Source organism: Balaenoptera physalus (genome assembly GCF_965194825.1).
Source record: "Balaenoptera physalus genome assembly, chromosome: 1".
Classification (NCBI taxonomy): domain Eukaryota; kingdom Metazoa; phylum Chordata; class Mammalia; order Artiodactyla; family Balaenopteridae; genus Balaenoptera; species Balaenoptera physalus.
This window is the reverse complement of record NC_138882.1, coordinates 113,872,299-113,891,839: the sequence shown is the minus strand read 5'-3', so window position 1 is coordinate 113,891,839 and position 19,541 is coordinate 113,872,299. Positions and strand designations below refer to the sequence as shown.

At 47.2% G+C, this 19,541-nt stretch overlaps 1 protein-coding gene across 1 annotated transcript in view; it reads right to left on the bottom strand.

Annotated features, from left to right (window-relative positions):
• Positions 1 to 19,541, bottom strand: part of BCAR3 (BCAR3 adaptor protein, NSP family member) — a 203,324-nt gene that overhangs the window by 137,656 nt on the left and 46,127 nt on the right. Inside the window, exon 2 of the mRNA XM_082476960.1 lies at positions 3,126 to 3,258. The gene's annotated coding sequence lies outside the window, so the exon portion shown is untranslated. The remainder of the gene's footprint in view (positions 1 to 3,125; positions 3,259 to 19,541) is intronic.

The window sequence follows — 19,541 nt, the reverse complement described above, 5'->3', positions numbered from 1 at the left end:
CTCATTATCCCAGGGATAACATCACTGTGGCTCTGACTAGGATAGCAGCAATTCTTTGTATTTTTTAAAGCCTAGTGAACACGGCACTTCTATTTTGGGGCGTTATCTTCAAGGACTTCGGCAGAAAAAACAATGCATCCTTTCTTTAAAAAAAAAAAAAAAAAAACTCCAAAACACAATAGACATACCCCAATAATCATTTAGCGACAGGAAAGCCAGTTTTTGCCAGTCTCACCTAATTCCACTTAAAGATTCTTTTCTGTATTCTTTAGATTGTTGTCAAATTAAGCCGATGAACTTCCTAAATTGGTAAGTTGGTCCCAGCTCCACCCAGGGTTGCTGCTACAGCTAGGAGAAGACGGTGGAGTCTTAACTCAGGAGGGAACCCAAAGTGTGGGGTTCGTGTGTGCCAGAGGACCTTGTGGACTGTGCAGTATCTAAGCATCCTGATCTTGAGCATTTAGAGGAGCAGTTGCTAGGACTGCAGTGATAATCTTGCCTCTCCAGACCAATACATCCTGTGACACTGACGTTGGATGTGGTGTGTGTGTTTTCCAGGTTCTTTTGTAACAGAAGGAATAAAGGCAAACTGATAGACCTCCCAGGGAGAGATGCATGAAGGTTATTTCATATAAATCTCCTCTGAGCTCCTGCACACGACTGCCTAAGGTGCTTATATAAAACGCAACTTCTAACCCCCTCCAGCCGTTAACACTCCCCTTCATCAAATTCCTATTGCTTCTTTTCCCACAGGGGATGGGATTAAGGGGCGCAAGATGGCTCAGCTAGTGTTCCCCTTCTAGCCACAGCTGCCTCCTGAGGCCCAGAGCGTGGTGGCCTGTTTTGGGGTGCAGGTTCAGGTCGAGGTCACATTTCTGCAGTGTTCCCCACACCTGACACCCTTTCACCTGTGTCAGGTTACCTAACCTCTCTGTGGCTCCCTTTCTTCATCCCTAAAATTAGGATAATTATTGTTAACTATTGTTCTATCTCACAGTGCTGTTGTGAGAACTAAATAAGTTCGAATTAAATAAGTAAAACAGAACAATTAGCATTGCTAGTGATGACATCAGATTATCATTACCGGAAGGGAGAGGATAGGAAAAAAGGTAGCCAAATCCAAAACCCGGTCTCAAGGCAATGACCAATAAGGATCCAGAATCACCCAGGAAGCAACCACCCCGCAGCCTGTGCAGGTTAGTCAGGGGATTCTCCCAAGCTCCAGGTGCTGCCCCAGAAGTAGTCACTTCCTGGGCTGGATCAGCACCACCCTGCAGCCCGGGCCACAGCTTCACTGGCCCAGCATGGCCGGCACTCTGGGGCAAAGCAGCAGCCAGCCAGGCTGCCTCCTACCTTGCCTGTCCCCCTCCTCCCAGGTTGGCTTTGGTCAGATGCAGCGGCTCCTACAGGCTCCTCGGTTTGGTGTGAGGAAGTTAAGGTGGCACAGGCAAGGCTGGGGCTGCTTTCCGTGGTTCTGCCAGAGGGTGAGTGACCCAGGCCTTGGGGTGGTTGGAGCTGGGCCTGTAGCCTCTCCTGGGATTGCCTGCCCGGGCTGCTGAGCTCACACTGCCCATGCCGCCCAGATGCCTCTTTGCCTGTTGTCTCAATGGCTAATGATATAATTCTAAGTAACAGTGACTCACAGGACAGCAGTTCCTTTTTTCGCCAGAGCTGTCTTATGTAGGTGGAGCCTTCCTCCCAGGTAAAGAAGGCCTTTACCTTTCAGTAGAAGTAGAGGGAGGCGGGGAAAATGTTGTGATTAGGAGCAAAATTGTCTGAGTTTGAATTTGGCTCTACCACCTACAAAGTCGTATGACCTTGGACAAGTTATTTAATCTCAGGTTCTTTACCTACAAAATGGGGATAATAATAGTACTTACATCATAGGGTTATTATGAGAGTTAAATGAGTTAATATCTATACAGAGCTTAAAGCAGTACCTGGCACATAGTAAATACTTATATAAGTGTTTTAAAAGTAAATGTCCAATAATAGGAGATTGGTTACATAAAATCTATATAATGGAATACTACACAGTCATTAAAATCTCTGTTGTAAAAGAATTGTGATATGGAACAATATTCATGATCTCTTACTAAGTGAAATGACAGACTCTAAAACAAACCACAGTATACCATTATTGTTGAGAAGAAAATAAATCCATATACACTGAAAAATACACTACAAGTATATACACCAAAAGGGTGTTTTTCTATCTTATAAAATATCTATGTTCTGTGTGTTACTTTAGTAATAAAAAGCAATAAGAAAACAATAAAAATCATTCAGTAATAAAAACAATAACAATTATTCAAATGTAGTAGATATACATAATCCAGAATAAGTGATCATGCTTTAAAATGATGATGAAGATGATGATAGTAATAATGATAGTTCCCAAGCCCAGATCATTCAAAGCTGAGGCTGACAGGTGACGACCACCACCACATGCTTTAATGATTAGCCAAATGTTATTATTGAAAAGAAAAAATAATAATATTGCATGCTTAAATGGCTATAACATACTATTTTCCTTCTGGGAATAATCAAAAACTGACCATACCAACACAGCCAGATTTAAATCTTACCTAAGCAACAGGTGACCAACATACGTAAAATAAACAAAGAAGGAAATGGCAGTGTGTAGAAGCAATGAACTGAGCGTGCTTTGCAAGGTGACGAGTGAAGGAGAGTCACGAAAGTCGCCTGCGTAGACAGGATGGGGTGGGGTGGAGGAGCATTCCTCCAGCCATTGAGTCAGAGGTTTCAAGAAGGAAACGGAACTTCAGGGGCTGCTAAAATAAAGGAAGGAGATAAGCATCTCCCTTTTGCTGCTCACTTGTGTAGAACTTGAATGGAGAAAAGGATAAGAACTGCTCCCTGAACCATGACGTTCAGTAATGAGCAGACTTCTCAGCTCTGTCCCCAAGCCACTGCTCACCCTGTTCCAGGGGCTTACAAAACAATTAAAACCCCAGACACACTGCATCTGGGCTCTGGTGACTGGGCCTAATGTGAAAGTGAACCCTCTGTGTGTCAAAGAACAGGCAGTAGGCTGAATCCAAAAACCATCCTAACCTCACTTCCAAGACCTGGCTGTGCCTGGAGCTCCCGGTAACACTCACCGTTTCACATAGCCCTTTCCCAGATCCAACCACCAGTGGGTCCTGGGCAAGTTGTCATGATCTTTTTCATCTCCATGTTTTTAGCTCACAAATTTTCTCCACGGCATCCGTTACCCTCAGAAGATGTAAAGAACTTTGAAAAAAAAAAAAATACTTGTTGTGAATTCTGAAATTGTGCTGGCCGAATGAAACTTCTGACTGACAGAAACCGGTTTCAGTTCCCCTTTCTATCTTTGCAATGTCGCCAACATAAAGTCCCTCATATAACTGACCCTATTCACAAACCATGTTGCAATCCACATGAAAAGATCATTGCAATAATCCCCTAAACACCTCACCTAGCTGGAATTACTTCTTTCTTTCCAAAGAACCATGGGGTCCTGGGGCTGCCTTAGCCCCTCCCAGGGCTGTGCCCAGCACACAGGCAGGAAGAGGCTGGCAGGCTGTTCTGTTTTTCAGCGAGAGCTGGCCGTGATTAGAATACCCAGATGCTTTCTGTGGATGCTTGTGCGGGATCAGCTTCTAAGCTTATTAAAAGAGGGGTCACACAATTTGTATCAGGAGAACTGATTGCACATTTGAAGAAGGCAATGAAAAGAATCACTAGGAGAAGAGCCACAATCACCTGAAAAAAGAACTCGTTGTGTTTAGAGAAGGGAGGGCAGGGGAGGCCGGATGAAGTCAGAGATTTTTCCTTCCAAAAGCTTCTGGTTTGAAGCCAGGGAGAAGGAAGGGACAAGCGCTGTCACAGGCTTCCTGAGGACCCCTGACTGTGAGGCACATGAGGTAACACCAGGCCTTCCCCGAGGTGAGGATGTTTCCCTTGTCCTTTCAGCAGAACCGGCTTTCTGACCCCAAGAGTTGGAGAGGCTACACTGATTTACAGCCACGTCTCTTTTCCCTTCTTTCTGATCCTCCCAGTCTGTGGTCTGTTCAAAGCGTCCTCAAGGGAAACAGAGGCCAATGAATCTGCCTAACCAGGAAGTGGTTTTGAGCCAAGACCGACACTGTGACACACACTTTGTCTTAAAACGGGTCCCTTGCGCTTCAGTGGAGCACAGCTGTGGTCTGTGCAGGTGTTTGCAGAGGTTCCCAGAACACAGAGCCCTCTCCCTCTGTGTAGGGGACCCTGTACAGGGGTGTCTTCAACCACTGGCGTTGGATGAGGACCGGCCCTGGTGAGGGCTCAGTGGGCAGCCCTCTTCTCAATTCCCACTCAGAACAGCAAGGAGGAAGGAGGGGAATATCTCCTGGACTAGAGATGGAAAGAGAAAAAAGAAGGCAATTTAGATGGAAAAGCTGTTGTGTTTTTTTTTTTTTAATTCTATTTATCATTTACAGCTTTAGATTGGTGGGAAAAAAAATCTTTATCTGATCAACGTAAACTTTCTCTGTAAGAACTGGAGTTTTGCTCCCATACCGTTATCTCGGTGGAATCTATTTCCTTGATGGAACAGCATGTAATTCTTTCACATCTCTATCTCAAATATATATATTTGAAAACAGGAAAAAAATATGTTATCTTTCCATAATTAATTCACAAAATAAATAGATCTGCTCAGTGCTGTGTTTGCTTTGCTTTCCTTCTGCAAAGCTGTTTCAGGGAACACATATCTTTAGATTCCTTTTCACGAGACAAAAAAAAAAAAAAAGGTTAGGCCAGCTTGACCAAATCCATAAGGGAATGAAATGAGTCCAGGAGCCCCAGTATTTTCAAAACAGTACAAATCCATTCCTGGTGGGACAGGGTATGGACGAGTGAGAGGCTGAAAACCAAGAGAGGCTGGCCAAGAGGTGGCTTCTTCCCTTGTGTGTCTTGCACCTGCTGGAAGGGCCATCCTGGAAGCCGGGCAAGCATAGCTATGCGGTGCCTGGCACAGCTGGGGCCGGAGAAGCCTTCCCCTCATGGTTCAGGTTTTTGCCACCTCTTCCTTTGCCCCTTGAAGGGTACTTCTGAGTGGGGAGAACTAAAACCCCAGCATCACTAATTTGGAGAGAACTTACCCTAGCAGGGCTAATTGGAGAACTCAGTGCAGAGCCTGAAGAACTCACCGAGCTCTGCCCAACCCCTCAGCTGCAAATCTCATCACCCTTCCCTAAAGGATAGCTGGTAAGGCTGAGAACAATTCCCCAAAGTGCAGCCCTGAGTGACGGCTGTGAATTCAAATCCCTGAACCGTGACTGCGTTCCAGCTCAGCGTTAGCTGCTCCCCTAATCCCACTTACCTCCCTCTCCTCTCCATCTGTTTATTTTCCATTGAAGTGACCGTTCCACTCCTTGAACCCTTAACACACACTGTTTCATGGCTGAGTTTTTCAGGTTTCTGCACACCAGTGTCTCCAAGAGCCTCCTACTCCCGCTCTATGTTTCTAACTCTCTTTAAGTGACCGTTTCGCAGGCTCCCTAGGCTTCTCTGTGGTGCCCACTCCCTCTTCCTTCTCCATCCTTGTCCCTCTCTCACCTCCCCTGACACTGGCCTTCCCTCTCTGCCTTCTCCTTTCTGGCTCCTCCTCCTTCCTGCCATTTTTCTCTCTTTCTTTACTCCCACCACACTCCAAGGCCTGGTCCCCTAATAACCTAGTTTCTTATTGTCCCTAAAGGAAACTTCTTAGTAAGACTCACTAGGCCACACCTGACGGCTCCGGTCTCCACTGACCTTTCAGCCTCATGCAGTGTCACGCTTGCTCTCTGAACTCCTGCCACATGGTCCTCCTTCAGTTTCTCAAATGTGCTATATATGCTCCTACCGTAGGACGTTGGGTCATGCTATTCCCTCTGTCTGGAACATTCCACCTCCTCCGTCTGCTTTGTCTAGTTAACTCCTTTTGTTAGTTATCTGTGGCTGTGTAACAAATTACCCCAAAACCTACCAGCTTAAAACAGCAAAGATTTGTTATCTCACAGTCTCTTTGCGTTAGGAATCTGGGAGCAGCTTAGCCAGATGGTTCTGGGTCAGGGTCTCTCAAGAGGTTACGTCCAAGCGGTCAGCCTGGGCTCCAGTCACTGGAGCTGGAGGATCCCCCCAACAGCTTACTCACTTGGCGCTTGGTAGACCTCAGTGCCCATCAGGCTGTTGGCATGGCCTCTCCGCGGGCTGCCTGAGTGTCCGTAGCATGTGGAAGCTGGCTTCTCCCAAAATGAATGATCAGAGAGAGAGAGAAGGAGCCCAAAACAGTAGCTGCAGTCTTTTGTAACCTAATCTTAGAAGGGACACATCATACTTTCTGCCATATGCTATCGGCCAAGCAGACCAACCCTGGCACAGTGTGGGAGGAGACTACACATGGTCTGAATACCAGGGGGCGGGAGTCACTGGGGACCATCGTGGGAGGCTGGCTTAATGATCACTTCCTTTCCCTTGACATATATCTGTAGGATTTTGTGATTAAAGTTTATGGTCCGTTGGACCATAAGCTTCTTGAGAACAGGTATCTGCTTTGCTCATGTATCAGTCAGTTTTTGCTATGAAACAAACCAAATGAAAACTTAGTGGCTTTTTTAAAAAAAAGTGCTCGTTTATTTATTATTCCTCAAGTGTCTGTGGGTCATCGGAGTTCTGCCGACCTGGACCAGGCTCTGCTGATCCGGCCGGGCTTGCTCATGCACCTGGCATCAGTTATCGGGTCAGCTGAGGCTGATGGGCCTGAAGTGGCCTCCCTCCTCTGTCTGGCAGGTGGCTGGTCATTGGCTAGGACAATGAAAGTGAATGGGCCTGTGTCTCTCATTATTCAGCAGGCTAGGCAGGACGTGTCTGCATGGCAGCTCTAGGGTTTCAAGAGCACAAGGCCTCTGGAAAGATTTGGAAAAGGTACAGTGTCACTTCTGCCACTTTCTATTGGTCAAGGCAAGTCACAAGCCCAGCCCAGATTCAGAAGTGGAGAAATAGACACAACCTCTTAAGGGAGGAGGCGAAAAGTCACACTGCAAAGGGGCTTGGATAATGGGAAGGGGAGAATGCCACCATTTTTGTAAACAATTTTCCACGGCACACCATAGTACCCCCAGAGCCTGGCACAGTGCCTGGCACATAGCAGGTACTCAATTAAAAGAGTATTTCTTGAATGAATGGGTTTGAGCACTTTACCTTTAGTTGTCCTTATTTTGCTCTTGGCTTGTCTCCCTCACTGTTATGCCAGTACCTTGGAGACAGGGAACATGTCGTATTCATGTTTGGGGTCCCACAACATTGACACGGCATTGGAGTTGAGTGGTAATGAATAAATGTATCGCCAACGCTTTTCAAACGCTCTCTGTGCATCTCTACTGCTTTGCCTTCCTCAGAGTTTAAAATCTTCCACAGCAGATTTGCATAGGCTTTGCAATTTGACACCACAGGATCCTAAATCTGTCCTTTACCCGCTGTGTGACCCGGGCAAGTTCCGTCACCCAGCTGAGCCCCATTTTCTTTTTCCACAAAATGGGGGTGCCTATCTCAGAACTGCTGTAAGGTGCAATTGTACATGCTGGTGCTGAACACTGTGGCAGGTACTGAACAAACGTCATGCCCTTCCATTTACCCTAATACCCTGCATCACCTTGACCTCTGGCCTCTCCAGCCCCAGCCCTGGCTCACTCCGCCTGTCCCCGGAAAGCCACATCTGTTCCACACCTCTCTGGGTCTCTTGAACACTATCAGTGGCATAAACATGAGTACAGCTAAGCTCCAATTAGCAACGCAATTCCTGCTGCCCCAGATGGGCAGGAAGACCACCAATCGTAGGTGATTTTTGCCACCACCTGGCTCAGCTCTGTAATCCTGAGGCCAAGAGGATCTTCCTCTGTGCCCCTCAGGTGTCTAGAGGCCCAGCTGCCTTCTGGTGCTCTGTCCTACTGCTGTGTGCCCTCCAGCCACCGTAACTGTGCTCGCCACTTAGGTCCACTTTGTAATCCTGTAGACATTTCTTCTTCCTAGGCTGGCTGTCTTATCTCTATGTCTTGTCTTTTCCTTCTTTACGTCTCCTTCTCGCCTCCTGTGCCTCATCGAACTCCCATCTGTCTTACCATTGTCAAGCTTTTTCCATATGTCAGGCCATAGGCTATGTACTTTATACTAACTCTCTCAGGAATTCCTACATCAACCCTATGGCGTAAGAACTATTACTACCATTTCCTTGATGAAGAGACTGAGGCTCAGAGAGTTCACATAACTTGCTCCTGGCTACACACTTGGTGGGTGGTAGAACCAGGGTAAGACCTGGGCTCTGATCTCAGAGCTTTTACCCTCTCCCCCATTTTATACCCTTTATCCTCTGGTTGTGTGTCCCGTGGCAACGTCCCGCTAGAATGTTCCTTCTCCTGTGTGGCTGGTCTACATGTTCTTGGTGTTTTCTTAAAAATGACCACCTTCCTCCTCAGCTCTTCATTCTCCCTTTCCCCTAGGGCGGTGCAGTTCAATAGGACTTTCTGTAGTGATGGAAATGTTCTCTGCATTGTCCGTTATGGTAGTCACTAGACACATGCGGCTTTTGAGAATTTTTGATACGTGCCTAGCATGACTGAGAAATTGCATTTTAAATGTTATTTAATTGTAATTAAGTTAAATTTAAATAGTCACATATGGCTACTGGCTACTGTATTGGACAACTACAGGGTCTCATCTTCGTGGAGAGAGGATGGGGAGTCAGGGTGGGGAAAGGGAGATGGGGAGAGAAGCAATTTGACGAAGCCACTGGAATATTTTCTCATGAATATTGAACTAAGACTAAGCTTCTCATAAGGAAAATTCATTTAATGATGTCCAGATTCCTGGCCCAACATGCTTTCCTGGACTTCTGCCCTCCAATCACCAAATTCCTGGTGATGTCAGCAAGAATGCCAGGGTCTAGGAATTATGTTGAGGCTCTTCAGAGAGATGGCCTTCCTCTGCAACATGCAGATTGAAATGAACTCATTCCAATTAGGGAAAGAGTGAGAAATCACTGTCGTGAGTTTTCCTTCTGTGTGTGCTGCTGAAATCAATATTCAGTCAATACAACCTTTGGCCTGCCATTTGCCATTCTATAGAACTTCCCACACTACAGAATTTAATGCAGATTTTAAAACTCACAAGCAATGGTTCCAGAAACTGAAATTTTATTTTCTTTCTTTTTGAATCAAGACTGTTTCCAGGACTTCTACACAAAGAGACCTCAGAAATGGTTTCTTGATGGATATAGTGAGCCTTCAAAGATGAACAAATTTCTATTGGGAAAATCTGCCCGGTTCTGGAAGCAAAACATTCATTCTTTTACCCATTTTTTCATCCAGCTTTTCATCTATCTACCCAAAAATATTTTCTGAGTTCTTAGCAAGTTCTAAAATACAGGTAGGGAAGGGGGAGTTAAAAAATGAGAAAGACAAATAACTTTTATAGATTCAACTTCTTTTTAATTTCAAAAGTAAATAGGTAAGTTTCATGCTAGTAACCCAAAGGACATATGGCATTAAGTCCGTTCTCTTAGTATCTTCTACCAGGTATTTTTTTAATCCATTCATTTAATTATCAAATATTGTCAAGTCCCTTTAATGCACAGACTGCCCATTTAGTTACTGTCACAAGAATTTTGAGGTTATAAAGCACTTAAATTGTACTTTTATTAGGGAAGTTACCTCAATAAACCGCAATTTCTCTCTTCACATATCTGCTTCTCTCTAGGGTGGGGTTCCTTGAGGGTTGGAACATCATCTTATTGACTGCAGTGTCCTTGCTCCCTAGAACACTGCCTGGTGCATACTGGGTGCTTATTAAAAGTTCCCTGAAGGAACATCAAACCACAGAAAATGTGACATTTGTCTAGATCCGTGATCCACACAGCATAGCAGTCAAAATCCCAAAGGAATCTGAAGTAACTTGCACTGAAATCAGCCTCCCACAAACTCATTGAATCCCTAGCTTCCTTAGTGATATTTTCATTCTCTAGTGTCTTAAAGGATAAGAAACCCTCTAAGGGCACTGATCACAAACAAGACCTTCTTTCTTTCTTGCCTTCTTTCTCTCTCTGCACATGTTCTGAAACTTCAGCGAGTTCAAAGGTTATCCTCTATCGACTCCTAACAACACAATATTTGGTGAAGATTTAAAGATTATAATACTGTCATCCATGATTTTCATAGTTTCATAAACTGTCACACCCATTTTTGACTTGTGCCTTTACAGATCAAAATGTGCTCTTCAAAGAAGCCTTTTTGAATATGAAAGTCACCCATTCTGCCTGTTTGTCATCCACATATACTCTTCTCTGGGCATCTTTCATAAAGTCCAGGGACAAAAACTGTATAAGGTATTTATTCATTTATTTGAACACTTGCTCAACAAATGTCTATTGCATGCCTACTATGAACCAGGCACTGCAATTCCATGTTGAGTTAAGACCTAATAAAATTATAAACCAGAAGTACCTTTTTGTTTTCCCTCCCTGCTTTGCTCCCTTGCTCAACTTATAGAGCAAACATTATGTTGCCTGTTATGGGTTGGACTGTTTACCCCCAAAATTCAGATGTTGAAGTCCTAACCTCCGGTACGTCAGAATGTGACTATATTTGGAGATAGGGCCTTTAAAGAGGTATTTAAGGTAAAATGAGTTATATGGGTGGATGCTAATCTAATATGGCTGGTGTTTTTATAAGAAGAGGAGATTAGGGCTTCCCTGGTGGCGCAGTGGATAAGAATCTGCCTGCCAATGCAGGGGACACAGGTTCGATCCCTGGTCTGGGAAGATCCCACATGCCGCGGAGCAACTAAGCCCGTGTGCCACAACTACTGAGCCTGTGCTCTAGAGCCTGTGAGCCACAACTACTGAGCCTGCATGCCACAACTACTGAAGCCCACGTGCCTAGAGCCTATGCTCCACAACAAGAGAAGCCACCACAATAAGAAGCCCGTGCACTGCAACGAAGAGTAGCCCCCACTCTCCACAACTAGAGAAAGCCCATGAGCAGCAATGAAGACCCAACGCAACCAAAAATAAATTAAAAAAAAAAAAAAAAGAAGAGGAGATTAGGACACAGACATGTACAGAAGAAAGACCATGTGAAGACACAGGGAGAAGATGGCCATCTATAAACCAAGGAGATAGACCTCAGAAGAAATCAACCCTGCTGACATCTTGATCTTGAACTTCCAGCCTCCAGAACTGTGAGGAAAATAAATTTCTGCTGTTTAAGCCACCCAGTCTGAGGTACTTTGTTATTACAGCCTTAGCAGACTAATACTTTGGCAATTCATCATCCTTGTGTATATCTTTTCTTTTTTCTTCTGTTGTTTTCTCTTCCTTCTTTGTTTTGTTTTATTTTGAACTGTTGATGATCTCTTAGAGATGTTTTCTTTACTTTTCACTTGTGTGTCTTCTATCTCTGACTAGTTTGTAAGTTCCTCAAGGAAAAAACGAGGGAAACAAAGCACTGTCTTTGGGATTTTCACCTGCCCCTGTGCAATAAGTGGGGCCAATTTAAAGGTAAGGAAACAAAGGTCCTGGGGAGATCAACTAAGTTGCCCCAAATCTCTCAGCTGGACGGTGGTAGGGCTGGGGTTCTCAGCAGGCCTGCCTTGTTCCAAAAGCTACCAGACCTGCCACCTCACCAGTCCGCCTCCTTGAGAGCCTGAGCTGGTGGCTCACGATTACTTGAACACCCCAGAGAGCTGAGCTCCAGGCTGGCCCACAGGAGACACTCCAAAACTATTTATGGACTTGACTTGATTTAAATAATTGCAGATGGTTTAGCTGATCCAGGGCAATTAACCCCAGAGCACTCCTTCTCTCACATTAGGGACAGATGGCAGCTCTTCGGGAGAAATGTAGAGACCTGAGGTGTCATGAATCATTATCTCTTCCTCTCCCCAGCTAACAGATAACAGCTGCAGGCTTGGCCTTCACCATGCACTTTTTAGATTTCTGTCAGAACAAGCCACAAACCTTAATGCATTTGAGTAGCGCTCAGCCAGCTTGCAATTATTTGTGGTGACAGGGAGCAAAGACGGCATCTGCCAAGGATGTTGACATCTGCCAACACCACCAAGTTTTCCTGGACCAAGAATGTCAAAATTTTTCTCTAGCTGGAGGACAAGTGTTTCATCTCCTGCAGAGAGGTCTGCAAGCAGTGGATGCCGCAAGAGCCCCCGGCCAGGTTGCTGGAGCAGGAAGGTCACGAGGCAGGCCAGGAGCAGCCGCTGAAGGAACCAAGCTCTACTGTGGTTGAAAACACTCTGGAAACAATGGCTATTTAACTGTTCCTTTGGCAGTGAAAATGCTTATAAAAATAGATCTGACCTTTCGTGCTTTTCTAATTTTGCACCACGTGTATTTATTATCTATTCAAAAATCAATGAATTTTTTGGAAAAAAGACCTGCATATTCTTACATCCAAAGCCTGAAACAGTGTAAAGTTGACTTAAGAGCACTGGTCTGGAAGTTAGTGGAACTGGATATTAGTTCCTACACTGCCATTAACTTTGTTTCTAAAATACAGATTTCTCCTGCTTAAAACTCTCAGAAGCCCAATCACTTACAGAATAAATTCCAACTCGTTAGCTTGGCCTATAAGATCAGGGGTGATCTAACTTCTGCCTACCTGATGTAGATAGACACTTAGATAGGATTTGGGTGCAAGTTGTACAAGATCCCTTGAGGGAGGTGATCTGCAGAGCAAGGTAAGGCAGTGGGGATGTGAGAGACAGGGAAGGGAGGAATGCCAGTAAGGGTGCTTTATGAGCTGGTGGCCACTGTGGGAAACTTGGTTCAATTTCCCTGGGTCCCTCCGAGAGACTGTGTACATGCACATTAGCGTTATCTGACCAAGGGCTAGGAAGCTGGGGAATTTGTTCATCAGCTCCCTTCCTCGTTGGCTGACCTGAGGGCATTAACTCCTCAGCCCTTCTGGTTGGCTTCATATGAGAGATGAACCTGCTCTCATGACCAGAGAATGCATTGAGGCAGGGAGATGGAGGTGCCTGAGCTAGCAAGCTGCAGATGGGCTGCATAGAACACGAAAGTGGCCACAATACTGCACAGTTCTTTCCATCAAGAGGTGGAATCTATTTCTTTACCCCTTGAATCTGGACTGGCCTTTTGGGGAATAGAATGCAGAGGTTGCGAGGTTATAGGAGGTCTTGGCCTGGGCCTCAGGAAACCTTACAGCATCTGCTCTTATACTCTTAGAACTGCTGCCACCATGTGAATAAGGCCAGGCCAGGCTGCTGAAGGATGAGAGACCACGTGGAGCAGAGAGGAGTCATCCAGTTGAACACCCCAAGATCAACAAGCCCCCAGCCAACTGGCCAGAGACACATGTGAGCCCCGCCCAGTCCAGCCCAGAAGGGCAACTCAGGTGAGCCCAGCCTAAATTGCTGAGCTTGTAATCACAAACTAAATGGTCATTTCTTTAAACCACTGAATTTGGGGTGGTTTTTTGTGTAGCAAAAGCTAATTGATACAGCATTTAAGGGAACTGTCCAAAGCTACGGGTAAGCTCTGAAGTAGGCAAAGGGGCACCAACATCTTCTACTACACCACCTGTATTAGCTAGCTATCACTGTGTGACAAATCACCCGAAAACACTGCACTTAAAACAGCAAACATTTCATATGGTTTCTGGAGGTCAGAATTTGAGAGGGGCTTAGCTGGGTGGTGCTGGATCAGGGTCTCTCCTCAGGTTACAGTTAAGTTGCTGGCTGGAGCTACAGTCATGTAAAGAGGATCTGCTTCCAAGCTCACTCATGCAGCTAATGACAAGATTCTTTAGTTCCTTATGGGCTGTTGGCTGGAGGCCTCATTTCTTCACCAGGTGGGCCTCTCCATAGCACTGCTCTCAGCACAGCTGTATTCTACTGGTCAACACAGATCAACTGTGGAACAGTGCAGGTGAGGGCTACACAAGGATGTGAACACCAGGAGGTGGGATCACTGGGAGCTACTGGGAGGCTGCCTACCACACTACCTTTTCCCTGTCATTTACCAATGTCCCCTGACACATACTCCACCCTTCAGATGATTCATTCACTCCCTGAACACATAATAATGATAACGGCTATTATTGGTTTTGCAGGCCTACTAAGTGCCAGGCACTGTGATGGCCAGATTATGTATAAAAGCTACATCTTTCTTGATCCATGAGCCCTTGTCCTCCGGGAAAAAATCTCCTGTGATATTGTGATACAATAAGAAATATAGGGACTTCCCTGGTGGCGAAGTGGTTAAGAATCCACCTGCCAATGCAGGGGCACAGGTTCGATCCCTGGTCTGGGAAGATCCCACATGCCGCGGAGCAACTAACCCTGTGCGCCACAACTACTGAGCCTGCGCTCTAGAGCCCGCGAGCCACAACTACTGAAGCCCACGTGCCGCAACTACTGAAGCCCACGCGCCTAGAGCCCGTGCTCCACAACAAGAGGAGCCACCGCAATGAGAAGCCCACGCACCGCAACGAAGAGTAGCTCTCGCTCGCCGCAACTAGAGAAAGCCCACGCGCAGCAACAAAGACCCAACGCAGCCAAAAATAAATAAATAAATCTGTGACTCTGTTTAAAAAAAAAAATTAGAAAAAAAAATAAAGAACACTACCTCTTTCTAATCTTTAAAAAAAAAAAAAAAAAAAAAAAGAAATATATATTTGGTCTTTGTCCCCAGTTCCTGGCACAGAGCTCTTAAAAAAAAAAAACCCTTGGAATTTCTGAGTGATAGGTGTAAGAGGAGTGTCTTCTGTTATCCATAATGAGCCCCCTTCAACCATCCCCGCCTCCCCTGGATGGCAGTGACTTCACGCAGCCAGTCCCCTCCCCGGGCCACAGCGCGCAGTAGAGAACCAGTCAGGGGGGCGCTGACGGGCTGCTCCCTGCTCTTGCAGCTCCGCGGGGGAAGAACATGACTGCTGCCTGCTTTTGTATCCTCTCCAATTAAAGAAACTCAGAATCATTTTAGTTAAATGAACAACGACAACAAAAGGTAGAAAAGATGAGGACATTCTGAGGAGCAAAAGGAACACACACCCACCCATACCACACACACTGGTCCTGGGAGCCTGGTCCTTTAGCTTTCTTGTTACCTCTTTCTTGCTTGGGAGGCAAAGAAAAGAAGGAAGAAGCCCGCTGGAACCCGCAGTTCTCTGTGCCTTTCCCTGTGCTCTTGAGGTGCACGCCTGCTGGGAGTACTGGGAGTGCATCAGGGTGTTAGGTGGCTACAAAGAGTCTGAGCCAGCTCCCTGGGCGCTGCTGGCTGAAACCATGCTCACCCCTGGTAGTGGTGCACAGACAGCGGCCACTGCAAGTGGCTGGACCGGCAGCTCTGGATGCCTTAGATGTTCAGGGATGCCTCAGGCTGGAAACATTTCAGAGGCATTTAGGTGGGGCAGGAAGGAAGGGTAGGGAAGGCTCCTCTGAAGTCAGCACAGTGTGAGCCAGCAGTGAGGGGGACGGGGGATGGTTACTTAGTTCCTGCCGTGCCCTGCAAACTGGAGCCCAGGGCCAGTGGCTCAGAATCCTCAGGAACCTCTTGAGTCTGGTGGAATACAGCAATGGCCTGCCCGTGTTGTTCCCTCTGCCTAGAAAGTCCATCTTCACTTTGTCTACCCAGAAAAATCTCAGCTCCCTTTCTGATCTAACCTGAATGCCCCCTCCCCTGGGAAGCCCTCCTTGACTGCACACAGGAAGCATTCCTCCATAAGAGCACACATGGTCTTGTATTGTGACTCTCCCTTTAATGACATTGAACTTTTCATACAGACCCACTGCCTGGTGGCCCAGAGACCTTGGGAACAGAGTGGGACACTCAGTAAATGTTTGTTGATCTGAGTATGATGGAGAATACTAAGGAAGGTTCTGTATGCTCCCCAAGAAGGAGACACGTCACTCACCAGGGCCGCTCTTCTCTACTAACGAACTGAATGCGTCTCTCCCACAGATTCCAGTGGGAGCTGTTCTTTCTGAGCCTCTGAGTCTGGGACCACTCGTCTCCTGAGAGGCCGTGTGGTGAAGCAGGGAAAGGGTAACCCCTGCAGCCAGGATTCCTTGGGTTCAAATTCTGTCTCCACCACCTACCAGCTGTGCCGCTCTGGGCAGGATAGAAGATAGCAAAGGTACTGACCACGAGGACTCCTGGTGAGGACTGAAGGAAGTACTGTGGGTGTGAGCACTTCTGTAATGTCGGCTATTACTATTATTCGCCCTGTTTCCCCGGATCACAGAAGCAGAACTCCAAACTATCTCAGGGACGACCCTGTATGTGTCTGGGGACAAAGAGTGTGGTGGGGACTGGCCATCGCTGCTGTTCCCACAGGCTCAGGCCAGTCCAGTGAGGCAGAGGGCGGGCCTAGGCCAGTGTCAAAAGAAAGACGTCTGTAAGGGGGCAGGGGTGGGGGAGGACCCCCGCTCCAAGTGCCTGATCCCATGCACTCGTGGGCCTCCCCAAGACTCTGCACCCTGCTTTGGGACTCCAGATGAGGGCCTGCTTGGATATCAGGCCTGCCTTTTTGTTTTTGGCCTCCTGGCCTTTGCTGCTGTCCTCAGGGACAGGCTATTTTAGGTAGCAGTCAAAATAAAACTGAGATTAACCCAGAATTCTTGGCAGTCAAACAATACCATAATTATGTGCTTTTTAACTTCAGAAATCGGACAGCCGAAGCTGACCCGCGGGGGTCTGTGGGGTGCTTTGAGGATAACAAGGCCTCCGTCCTGGGCTGTGTCACCTTCGTACACCCTTGGCTGCGGGCGGCCATCAGGCTCTTGGGGACACTGCTTCTTCTCCGGGGAGTCATGCTGTCCCAACAACAATACAACTTGCTTTCACACTAGACCCTGGCAGGTTGGAAGGGCAACTTACCACTTTCTATATCATAAATCCCCTCTCACAGAAGTCCTGGTCCCAGGGGCTGATGGCCGTGAGGGAACAGAGGATGCTTGTCCTCCAGGGCTGGTTTTCAGGGCAGGAAATCACCCGCAGGAATGCGTCTGTGCTTTGATTGCCAACAAGGGACGCAGACCCCCTAGTCGGGCAAACAGGCCCCTTCCTCTTTGCCGGGAGCCGAGGGGGAGGGGAGGGAATTAGTCACACACAAGAGCGACAGGATTGGGCCCCTGAGAGTAAAACCCTTACTCCAACCAAGAAAGGGGAAAAAGAATGGGGGATTCAAGGAGTGGGGGGGGCGGGGGTGGGGTTGAGATGATGTAATAAAGGTCACGGCCTGAAGAACAAAGAGGCAGCCGTGATTAGAAGCTTCGGGCAGATCTCTAAGCTCCCAGCAGGATGTCAGAGCGTCTGGAAGAGAGAAAGGAACCACCAGACCCCAGCCTCAGAGCAGCCCCCCGAGGTATGGCTGGAAAAACACAATTTTCCCCCAACACTGACTTGGCCCTGGGAACAAAGTGCTTCTGGAAACATGATGCTCCTAACAGAGTGCTAGATATTAGCCAGGAAAGTTGACCTTGCGGTGAGATTGGAAATAGAAAACCACACGCCAGGGCCCTCTGGCCGAGCAGCCCTGTCGGCTGGGAGGCAAACAGACAGGGCACCCTGCGCGGCAAGGAGAGCTGTGTGGGATGGTCCTGAGGCCCCCCGCCCAAGAGGAGTGCCCGTGGCTCTACTGTTACTGTCGTTGAGGGCTGTGTTCCCGTCATGCCTTCAGGAGCCCTTCATTGCCCGCTGCCCCCAGGATCTTGAGGCCAAGTCTTCCGGCCAGCTCTCCTGGGAGGTGCCCCCAGAGGAGTGCATATCTTTAATGATGGATACTGACTTCCTGCCTGGTGTTAGTTTCTTTTTATTTTTGTCTCAAAATCCTGACATGTCTGTCTTTCTCTGCCACACAAGCCACAAGAACGACAAGCCCTGGGACAACCCAGGACAACCCCTGGTCGTGGGGACCAGACATGTCCAGAGAAATGAACCTTGTCTCAAGGTAGGACCTTGAGTTTGTCTGGGGGCAGACAAAGGAGAAACAGGCTGAGTGATAGCGGGTGCAGGAGGTCAGGGGTTTTATACAGGTGGGACTAGAAGGCAGGGCCTCCAGCTGCTCTTGCTAGTAAAGGCTGAAGGGTTTTCATCCTAGAAGGGCTGCCCTGCTCGCATTTTCCATCCTGTGTGGTCTCTAATTGGAAAGGGAAGTCACATTCCAGCGTGAAAAAGAAGCCAAATCAGCCACCTCCCTCTGGGGACTGCATGGCGGCACCTTGGTCCAGCAGAGCCAGAAGAACCGGACTGACCCCCTGTCCAGGGTGGAAGGGGCTTTGGACAGACAGTTGGGTGGCAATAAAGTGATTAACAAGGGCTGGGAACTGATCCAGTTGGGCCTTGGCTGGTGCTTGGGGGCTCAGCCAAAGCAGAGACAGGGACACCTAGAGGGGAGCAGAGGCCCCTCTCGTAAAGACATCCGCTGCCGGTGGCTGGGGCTCCTGTCCTGCCTCCCGGGTTGGGGACATTTATAAAGAAAGGGCCGCCATCACACCAGTCCCGTTGCAAATGGATTTCCTGAGGGCTGCGTCCAAACGCCTTTGGAGGGAGTGTGGCCCTGCTGACTTAGATTTTGGAGTTCCGGCCTCCAGAACTGAGAGAGAATAAATTTCTACTGTTTTAAGCAACGCTGTTTATGGTCATTTGTTACAGCAGCCCTAGGAAACCAACACAGCGTGTATCTGTATTTCTAATGCGGGAAATAGATTCTAGGACAGAGATCTGTGTACAGGTAGTTTATTGGAGAGCGCTCTCAGAAACGCTACCTGCAAGGGTGTGTGAAAGATGCATTTGTCACAGAGGCCTCAGCCTATCCTGGGGTAGTGAGGCTGCGACAGCCCTTCCTTCTGAGTTGTCTCAATTTGAGGCCAGGGGCCAGGCCTTGGTACCTGTACCAGCTAGTCACTGGATGTGAGCAGCCCCCTGGGAGGGGAACAGCCTTGGGGAGGGACACAGCCTTGGGGAGGGACACAGCCTCGGGGAGGGACAGCTGTCTTCAGAGGAGGGCAACGCCTGGGGGTCTCAGTTGTGAGTTCTCAGCAGCCACCACTCCCCGCATCTGCGGAAATGAGAGTCTCCGTCCTAAAATGCGGAACTGGGGACTCATCAGCAGGCCCTAAAATACCTTTCCAGGCTTTTCTATCCTCTCTAATACATATTTTCAGTTTTATGAATGAACTGAAATTGAATGTCTGAAATACCTGAGCTTTCCGTATGTTTGTCCATAAATTTAGCAGCATATTTAAAGTAGAAATCTATTGTTAAAACATCACTGAGTTTTCTGTGTTAAAGCCCATAAAACAAGTTCATTTTAAGGAAGTGGAACTATTCCATATGACTAAATTATCATGTGATTTTTCCAGGACACAGAGTTTTCTTTCTATATATACCTCTTTCAGTTCCAGACATACTGGCCGTCTTTCCGTTCTTCCAGATGTCTCTTTTTAAGCTAGTTTGTTGGTTTTTTTTTTTTTTTTGGATGTGGACCATTTTTAAAGTCTTTATT